We start from the raw sequence: 10,000 nt of genomic DNA, 5'->3' as shown, positions 1-10,000 counted from the left end.
GAGTTGTATATGTTTTTATTAAGGCCTGTCGGCCGTCTATCACTCCATCATAGGAGGACGTAATGTATGGGGGGTTTGATAGGGCTGGTAAGAGCCCGACTTTGGTTAGAAGACACATAAAATGCTTTTTTTCTCTCTCCCCTTTTTCCTCCTCTGCCGCACACGTACATTTACGTTTACAGTAGAGTGAAGGCGGGGAGGGAGGGGCCCACTGGGAAGCGTGTCAAGGAAAACCCAGCACTAGACGCCGCCAGAGTAGCAGGCGCCGGCCCTGTCAACGAGAGGAGCAGTAGCGTCTTCGCCTGCTGCTTTCTCTCTATGGTGTGGGTGCCGGAAGCCACTGAGCGACCGGGGACAAGGAAGAAAGATGTCGGTGACGGGTGTCGCGAGCCCCAACAGATGACTCTAAAGCAGTATACGGCGCTAGGACTGTGACCTGCGCCGGTCGGACTGACTGACATGTCATGTCAGTCCGACATCACAGACCTGTTATTGTCTCACAGTGGGTGTTGATCTCCCCGCCGTTTATCCGCTTTCTCCTTTCCCACGGCAATTGGGTGCGGCTCCCAAGGCTACCCTTGCCTTCTTCGCATTGAAGAATACTCGAACGACGACGACGAGCCGATGGTTGCAGCTCTCGCGTCACAAACTGTAATGATCCTTCCGCAGGTTCACCTACGGAAACCTTGTTACGACTTTTACTTCCTCTAAATGATCAAGTTTGGACATCTTTCCGTCAGCTCGAGGCGAGAACCCCTTGCGCCGAGACGCGAGGGGTAGAACATCCAAGAGCGCCAGTCCGAAGGCCTCACTAAATCATTCAATCGGTAGTAGCGACGGGCGGTGTGTACAAAGGGCAGGGACGTAATCAGCGCAAGCTGATGACTTGCACTTACTGGGAATTCCTCGTTCATGGGAAACAATTGCAAGCCCCAATCCCTATCATGAAGGGGATTGAACGGGTTACCCGCTCCTCTCGGAGGGGGAGAACACGTTGATCTCTTCAGTGTAGCGCGCGTGCGGCCCAGAACATCTAAGGGCATCACAGACCTGTTATTGCTCAATCTCGTGCGGCTAGAATTGCCGCTAATCCCTCTAAGAAGAAGTTGCGAACTGGACACCAATTGCTGGAGATCCGTCGACTAGTTAATAGGCCAGAGTCTCGTTCGTTATCGGAATTAACCAGACAAATCGCTCCACCAACTAAGAACGGCCATGCACCACCACCCACCGAATCGAGAAAGAGCTCTCAATCTGTCAATCCTTCCGGTGTCTGGGCCTGGTGAGGTTCCCCGTGTTGAGTCAAATTAAGCCGCAGGCTCCACTCCTGGTGGTGCCCTTCCGTCAATTCCTTTAAGTTTCAGCTTTGCAACCATACTTCCCCCGGAACCCAAAGACTTTGGTTTCCCGGAAGCTGCCCGCCGGGTCATGGGAATAACGCCGGCGGATCGCTAGTTGGCATCGTTTATGGTTAGAACTAGGGCGGTATCTGATCGCCTTCGAACCTCTAACTTTCGTTCTTGATTAATGAAAACATCCTTGGCAAATGCTTTCGCAGTAGTTCGTCTTGCGACGGTCCAAGAATTTCACCTCTAGCGTCGCAGTACGAATGCCCCCGCCTGTTCCTATTAGTCATTACCTCAGGTTCCGAAAACCAACAAAATAGAACCGAGGTCCTATTCCATTATTCCATGCATAGACATTCAGGCCATTAAAGTAGCCTGCTCTGAGCACTCTAATTTTTTCAAAGTAAACGTGCCGGCCACTCGGGACACTCGATGAAGAGCACCCCGTGCGAGCCGGCGGGGCTAGTTAGCTGTTCGGAGCGTGACAGTAAGCACCAGGCGGTGTACCGTCAGTCCGGAACTGAGATCCAACTACGAGCTTTTTAACCGCAACAACTTTAATATACGCTATTGGAGCTGGAATTACCGCGGCTGCTGGCACCAGACTTGCCCTCCAATAGATCCTCGTTAAAGGATTTAAAGTGTACTCATTCCGATTGCGAGGCCTCGGATGAGTCTCGCATCGTTATTTTTCGTCACTACCTCCCCGTGCCGGGAGTGGGTAATTTGCGTGCCTGCTGCCTTCCTTAGATGTGGTAGCCGTTTCTCAGGCTCCCTCTCCGGAATCGAACCCTGATTCCCCGTTACCCGTTATAGCCATTGTAGGCGCATAACCTACAATCGAAAGCTGATAAGGCAGACACTTGAAGGATGCGGCGCCGGTGCGGAGACCGTGCGCTCAGCAAAAAGTTATTCAGATTCACCACGGGTGGGTTAACGGACCGAGGCCCGACCAGTTTTGAACTAATAAAAGCGCTCTTCCCTTGCGGTCAGAGACGTGATGCATGTATTAGCTCTAGAATTACCACAGTTATCCAAGTAAGTGGGTTTACAGATCCAATGAAACATAGCTGATTTAATGAGCCATTCGCGGTTTCGCCTTAACTCGGCTTGTACTTACACATGCATGGCTTAATCTTTGAGACAAGCATATGACTACTGGCAGGATCAACCAGGTAGCTCAACAGTACTACTGATATATAGTACACAAGACACACACACACACCCCTCGCTCCCCTCGGTTTTGCGTTTTAATCCTGCTTTGCAAGTTAAATCTCACTATGGACTCTCTAGCAGCCCGACAGTATGGCGTTATGTCGATACGTTAGACGAACAGAGGCGGAGGAGAGCAGTTACTCCGCGTGGACGAACGATCATAACTACCCCGCCGAGATTACTCCTGCTCGTCATTGTCGTCATTCAACACGGCAAGCTGGAAAAACAGGAGGAGGAGCAGTAGTAAGTGAGTAGGTGGTGGTGGTCTTTTTCGTTTTGGTAGGGACGCGAGTCTTATTTTCCTCGGCGTCACCCCTTTTATATGAAAGGAACCGTCGGAAATGCATCCGAGGTGCCGTGTGGTTTGTCGCCTCCTCGTTGGTGGAGAGAGGCGACGCCACAGTGTTTTTGTTCAGCCTTCCCATGACATGGAAGAAGGTTGGTGCTCTGTTCCCATGCACACAGACCGATCGATAGCTGACTCGATGTGCAGTCGTAGGCTGGAGAAGTGATCGCACGGAGATCGGAAGGAATCGTCGTGACACAATACAGAGGCGCTGCTTTGAAGGCCTCTCGAGCCTCACGACGTGCGCGATTACGGGCGCTCTCGCCTAATGCTACGTATGTCTAGCAGAATGCAAGTTCGCCTCGCGCACCGGACCCGAGATGCCGCAGCGTGTGCAGTGACAGTTCTCAGTTTGCATCGAGCATCGGGATCATGCTCTTGCGGGAAGGAGGATGATGGGGGGTTGTGTGGAGAGAGAGCTGCTGCCGAAACAAACTACTCACTCCAGGGAGGAATTGAAGGCAATTCTCGAGCCACACGACATGCGCGAGTTTCGCCGACCGTCTTCGCCCACTGTTACGTATGTCTAACACATGAACAAGATCGGTCGCACGCGCACACCGGACCCCGAGGTGCCTGGGCTCTGGAACCACACGACATGTGCGAGGAGGGCCGCCTTCGCCTGCAAGTTACGTATGTCTAACAAGACGCAATGGTCGGTCGCTCACACACCGGACTCCAAATACCTCAGCCTATGTGGCATTTGCCCCGCGACAGACAGGCAGGTTCCCCATTGGCGCCGGTGAACGAGAAGCAGTTCGCAACCGCACCGGAACCCAGAACCTGTGATCCAATCCCGCGACAGGCAAAACACCGTCTGGTTCCCCAATTACTCCGGTATACGTCTGCGGCAAACAGTTCGCTACCGCACCGGAACCGAGAACCAGCACCCTAACAGTGGGGGAAGAGAAAGGAGCCCACGCACCAAAACAATGGAATACATTTGCTCCTTCTCTCTGGCGACAACGAGACACAATGTCGCCAAGACGCCGGTAGTAGGTTCAGCCAGCCACCGAGTCTCCCCCTTTATATAGCTATATCTAACGTCCATGGAAGGCCATCTCGGACCACACGACATGCGCGAGTTTCGCCGACCGTCTTCGCCCACTGTTACGTATGTCTAACACATGAACAAGATCGGTCGCACGCGCACACCGGACCCGAGATGCCTGGCTCTGGAACCACACGACATGTGCAAGGAGGGCCGCCTTCGCCTAATGTTACGTATGTCTAACAGAACGCAATGGTCGGTCACTCACACACCGGACTCCAAATACCTCAGCCTATGTGGCATTTGCCCCGCGACAGACAGGCAGGTTCCCCATTGGCGCCGGTGAACGAGAAGCAGTTCGCAACCGCACCGGAACCCAGAACCTGTGATCCAATCCCGCGACAGGCAAAACACCGTCTGGTTCCCCAATTACTCCGGTATACGTCTGCGGCAAACAGTTCGCTACCGCACCGGAACCGAGAACCAGCACCCTAACAGTGGGGGAAGAGAAAGGAGCCCACGTACCAAAACAATGGAATACATTTGCTCCTTCTCTCTGGCGACAACGAGACACAATGTCGCCAAGACGCCGGTAGTTGTCAGCCAGCCACCGCGTCTCCCCCTTTATATAGCTATATCTAATGTGCATGGAAGGCCATCTCGGACCACACGACATGCGCGAGTTTCGCCGACCGTCTTCGCCCACTGTTACGTATGTCTAACACATGAACAAGATCGGTCGCACGCGCACACCGGACCCGAGATGCCTGGCTCTGGAACCACACGACATGTGCAAGGAGGGCCGCCTTCGCCTAATGTTACGTATGTCTAACAGAACGCAATGGTCGGTCACTCACACACCGGACTCCAAATACCTCGGCATATGTACCCCGCGACAGGTAAAAGGCTGGTTCCCCATTTACTCCGGTAAACGTCTGCGGCAAACAGTTCGCTACCGCACCGGAACCGAGAACCAACACCGTGGAATGGGGGAAGGGAAAGTAGCCAACGCACCAAAACAATGGAAAACATTTGCTCCTTCCCTCTGGCAACAACGAGACTTAGAATGTCGCCAAGACGCAGGTAGTTGTCAGTAGTCTCCCTCGCATGGTCCCCTAAGACAGCAGGTTACCCACGAGAAAGGTGCCACAGACACCAGGTCTCCCCTATATATATCGAATGGGTCAAGGTGATGTCGTCACTTCGTGCAAATTGAGCTCAAATGGTCGCCCAGCTCTCGCTGTGCTGTGGTCTAAGCACGAAAACCCCTGATGTACCATGTCCCAGTTCTGGAAAAAGGTACACTCCGGCGCTCGATTTCGGCCAGAATGCCGAACTTGCCTCCCAATTCCTTTCAGGTCTGAGAGCCTTGAAGGACAATAGGGTTACCGGACCAGGCACTTGCAAGGGAGTCAGGGTTACGTTTCGCCGTTTCGGTACCCTCCATCCGATTTGGACGAGATTGAAAACGGAAGCACTTGGGCCGAAGGCCGACGCGGGACTCTAGTCGCCGGGCCCGGCTCTAGCCCCTGGACCCGGGTTAAGTTGTGCCGTTTCCGTACCCCTCGTCCGATTTGGACGAGATTGAAAACAGAAGCACTCGGGTCGGAGGCCGACGCGGGACTCTAGTCCCCGGGCCCGGCTCTAGCTACTGGACCCGGCTGGCAAAACGTAACTTCGGCGCCCTCCGTCCGATTTCCGCGAGACTGAAAACGCAAACGCCCAACCGGAAGCACACCGCTGGGCTTTAGTCCCTGGGTCCGGCTCTAGCTCTGGGGCCCGGCTAGCCGCTGTTAACTTCGGCGCCCGCCGTCTGATTTCGACGAGACTGAAAACGCCAGCTCTGCCGGCAAAGACGGCTACTCAACAATAGCCGATGGGCTCGGCTCTAGCTCCGGGACCCGGCTCGCCGCTGGTATCTTCGGCGCCTGCCGTCCGATTTCCGCGGGGCCGACCACGCCAGCACCCGCATCCAAAGTAGGTTACCCGGCAGTAGCCGACAAATCCGGCTCTAGCTCCTGGACCCGGCTGGCCACTGGTAAATTCGGCACCCGCCGTACGATTTCCGCGGGACTGAACACACCTTCTTCCTGCATCGGAGGAAGGTACTCGGCAATAGCCGTTGGGCCCGGCTCTAGCCACTGGACCCTGGTCTCCGGTGGTAACTTCTTCGGCGCCACCGGCCCAATTCGACCAGACCCGAGCTGACGACAGGGAGAAAGGCACACTCGCTCAGGTAACTTTGTTCGAGAACATATCCCGGCTCCCGACGACACCGGCAACGCTCGCATGCTACACGAGAAACACTGCTGGCGCGACCGCCACACACCGGGCAGGAGCAGGCCGTCACGCCAGGCCAGGCATTCTCTGTGCCGGAGCATTGCCGGAGACTGGACGAGGTCCAGCGGGTAAACGGCGGGAGTAAGCCGCTCGCCTAACAGTCCAGGTTTGCACCTCCCTCCCCCCCATCTCCGGTTTCCTCCCTGCCCTCAGCCGCCTGACAGGACTCTCTCGACGCCACACCGAGCCACAGTGGGTCGTCTCGCCATTCTCTCTTGGTGCCACACCATGGACGGATCCTAGCCCGCCTTTTGAGTTCGAATCTCCGTTTTCGGCGACCCACCTTAACACCCCCCCTTTCCTCACCCATCCAGAGCCCAACCCCACCCCCTACCCCCCCAAGTCCTCGTCTCTGCTTTTCCTTCCTGCCCTCAGCCACCTGAAAGATCTACTCGACGGTTTCACCGAGCCACAGTGAGGTCGTCTCTGAATTTCCTCCCTGTCCCCAGCCGCCTCACAGCACTCTCTCGACGACGCACCCAGCCCTCAGTGGGTCGTCTCTCCGTTTCCTCCCTGTCCTCAGCCGCCTCACAGCACTCTCTCGACGACGCACCGAGCCCTCGGTGGGTCGTCTCTCCGTTTCCTCCCTGTCCTCAGCCGCCTCACAGGACTCTCTCGACGCCTCACCCTGCCACAGTGGGTCGTCTCTCCGTTCTGTCTCTGTGTCGGATCAGGGACGGATCCTAGCCCGCCGTTTGAGGTCGAATCTCCGTTTTCGGCGACCCACCTTAACACCCCCCCTCCCCTCACCCATCCAGAGCCCAACCCCACCCCCTACCCCCCCAAGTCCTCGTCTCTGCTTTTCCTTCCTGCCCTCAGCCACCTGAAAGATCTACTCGACGGTTTCACCGAGCCACAGTGAGGTCGTCTCTGAATTTCCTCCCTGTCCCCAGCCGCCTCACAGCACTCTCTCGACGACGCACCCAGCCCTCAGTGGGTCGTCTCTCCGTTTCCTCCCTGTCCTCAGCCGCCTCACAGCACTCTCTCGACGACGCACCGAGCCCTCGGTGGGTCGTCTCTCCGTTTCCTCCCTGTCCTCAGCCGCCTCACAGGACTCTCTCGACGCCTCACCCTACCACAGTGGGTCGTCTCTCCGTTCTGTCTCTGTGTCGGATCAGGGACGGATCCTAGCCCGCCGTTTGAGGTCGAATCTCCGTTTTCGGCGACCCACCTTAACACCCCCCCTCCCCTCACCCATCCAGAGCCCAACCCCACCCCCTACCCCCCCAAGTCCTCGTCTCTGCTTTTCCTTCCTGCCCTCAGCCACCTGAAAGATCTACTCGACGGTTTCACCGAGCCACAGTGAGGTCGTCTCTGAATTTCCTCCCTGTCCCCAGCCGCCTCACAGCACTCTCTCGACGACGCACCCAGCCCTCAGTGGGTCGTCTCTCCGTTTCCTCCCTGTCCTCAGCCGCCTCACAGCACTCTCTCGACGACGCACCGAGCCCTCGGTGGGTCGTCTCTCCGTTTCCTCCCTGTCCTCAGCCGCCTCACAGGACTCTCTCGACGCCTCACCCTGCCACAGTGGGTCGTCTCTCCGTTCTGTCTCTGTGTCGGATCAGGGACGGATCCTAGCCCGCCGTTTGAGGTCGAATCTCCGTTTTCGGCGACCCACCTTAACACCCCCCCTCCCCTCACCCATCCAGAGCCCAACCCCACCCCCTACCCCCCCAAGTCCTCGTCTCTGCTTTTCCTTCCTGCCCTCAGCCACCTGAAAGATCTACTCGACGGTTTCACCGAGCCACAGTGAGGTCGTCTCTGAATTTCCTCCCTGTCCCCAGCCGCCTCACAGCACTCTCTCGACGACGCACCCAGCCCTCAGTGGGTCGTCTCTCCGTTTCCTCCCTGTCCTCAGCCGCCTCACAGGACTCTCTCGACGCCTCACCCTGCCACAGTGGGTCGTCTCTCCGTTCTGTCTCTGTGTCGGATCAGGGACGGATCCTAGCCCGCCGTTTGAGGTCGAATCTCCGTTTTCGGCGACCCACCTTAACACCCCCCCTCCCCTCACCCATCCAGAGCCCAACCCCACCCCCTACCCCCCCAAGTCCTCGTCTCTGCTTTTCCTTCCTGCCCTCAGCCACCTGAAAGATCTACTCGACGGTTTCACCGAGCCACAGTGAGGTCGTCTCTGAATTTCCTCCCTGTCCCCAGCCGCCTCACAGCACTCTCTCGACGACGCACCCAGCCCTCAGTGGGTCGTCTCTCCGTTTCCTCCCTGTCCTCAGCCGCCTCACAGCACTCTCTCGACGACGCACCGAGCCCTCGGTGGGTCGTCTCTCCGTTTCCTCCCTGTCCTCAGCCGCCTCACAGGACTCTCTCGACGCCTCACCTGCCACAGTGGGTCGTCTCTCCGTTCTGTCTCTGTGTCGGATCAGGGACGGATCCTAGCCCGCCGTTTGAGGTCGAATCTCCGTTTTCGGCGACCCACCTTAACACCCCCCCTCCCCTCACCCATCCAGAGCCCAACCCCACCCCCTACCCCCCCAAGTCCTCGTCTCTGCTTTTCCTTCCTGCCCTCAGCCACCTGAAAGATCTACTCGACGGTTTCACCGAGCCACAGTGAGGTCGTCTCTGAATTTCCTCCCTGTCCCCAGCCGCCTCACAGCACTCTCTCGACGACGCACCCAGCCCTCAGTGGGCGTCGCTCTTCTCCGTTTCCTCGCCTGTCCTCAGCCGCCTCACAGGCACTCCTCTCGACGTACGGCACCGAGCCCTCGGTGGGTCGTCTCGTCCGTTTCCTCCCTGTGCCTCAGTCCGCCTCACAGGACTCTCTCGACGCCTCCACCCTGCCACAGTGGGTCCGTCTCTCCGTGCTGTTCCTCTGTGTCGGATCAGTGGACGGAATCCCTAAGCCCGCCATTTGAGGTCGAAGTCTCCGTTTTCGGCGACCCTACCTTAACACCCCCCCTCCCATCACCCATCCGAGAGCCCTACCCCACCCCCTTACCCGGCCCCCCCAAGTCCTCGCCTCTGCTTTTCCTTCCTGCACTCAGCCCACCTTAAAGAATCTACTCGCCGGTTTCATCACCGTGAGCCACAGTGAAGGTCGTCTCTCTAATTTGCCTCCCTGTTCCCCATCCGCCTCACAGCAATCTCTCCGTACGACGCACCCAGACCTCAGTGGGGTCGTCTCTTCTCCGTTTCCTCCCTGTCCCTCGGCCGCCTCCACAGGGAACTCTCTCGACGACCCGCACCGAGCCCTCAGGTGGGGTCGTCTCTCCGGTTTCCGTCCCTCCTGTCCTCAGCCGCCTACACAGGACTCTCTCGACGCCTCACCCTGCCACAGTGGGTCGTCTCTCCGTTCTGTCTCTGTGTCGGATCAGGGACGGATCCTAGCCCGCCTTTTGAGTTCGAATCTCCGTTTTCGGCGACCCACCTTAACACCCCCCCTCCCCCACCCATCCAGAGCCCTACCCCACCCCCTACCCCCCCAAGTCCTCGTCCTCTGCTTTCCTTCCTGCCCTCAGCCACCTGAAAGATCTACTCGACGGTTTCACCGAGCCACAGTGAGGTCGTCTCTCAATTTCCTCCCTGTCCCCAGCCGCCTCACAGCACTCTCTCGACGACGCACCCAGCCCTCAGTGGGTCGTCTCTCCGTTTCCTCCCTGTCCTCAGCCGCCTCACAGCACTCTCTCGACGACGCACCGAGCCCTCAGGTGGGTCGTCTCTCCGTTTCCTCCCTGTGCCTCATCCGCCTCACAGGACTCTCTCGACGCCTCACCCTGCCACAGTGGGTCGTCTCTCCGTTCTGTCTCTGTGTCG

The 10,000-nt window shown here is 57.5% G+C and overlaps 2 non-coding genes across 2 annotated transcripts in view; both read right to left on the bottom strand.

Moving 5' to 3' along the window:
- Window positions 1–5, bottom strand: part of LOC138360759 (5.8S ribosomal RNA) — a 162-nt gene extending 157 nt beyond the window's left edge. The window contains exon 1 of the ribosomal RNA XR_011226625.1: window positions 1–5. This exon is cut by the window's left edge and continues 157 nt beyond it. This is a non-coding gene — a ribosomal RNA (5.8S ribosomal RNA).
- Window positions 6–652: 647 nt separating this feature from the next.
- On the bottom strand, window positions 653–2,524 carry LOC138360747 (small subunit ribosomal RNA). Its single transcript, XR_011226613.1, has one exon. It is a non-coding gene; the product is annotated as a small subunit ribosomal RNA (ribosomal RNA).
- Between the last annotated feature and the right edge of the window lie 7,476 nt (window positions 2,525–10,000).

Source organism: Procambarus clarkii, unplaced genomic scaffold (assembly GCF_040958095.1).
Source record: "Procambarus clarkii isolate CNS0578487 unplaced genomic scaffold, FALCON_Pclarkii_2.0 HiC_scaffold_116, whole genome shotgun sequence".
NCBI classification, from domain to species: domain Eukaryota; kingdom Metazoa; phylum Arthropoda; class Malacostraca; order Decapoda; family Cambaridae; genus Procambarus; species Procambarus clarkii.
Note: the sequence above shows the minus strand (reverse complement) of the source record. Positions and strands in the feature narration are given on the sequence as shown.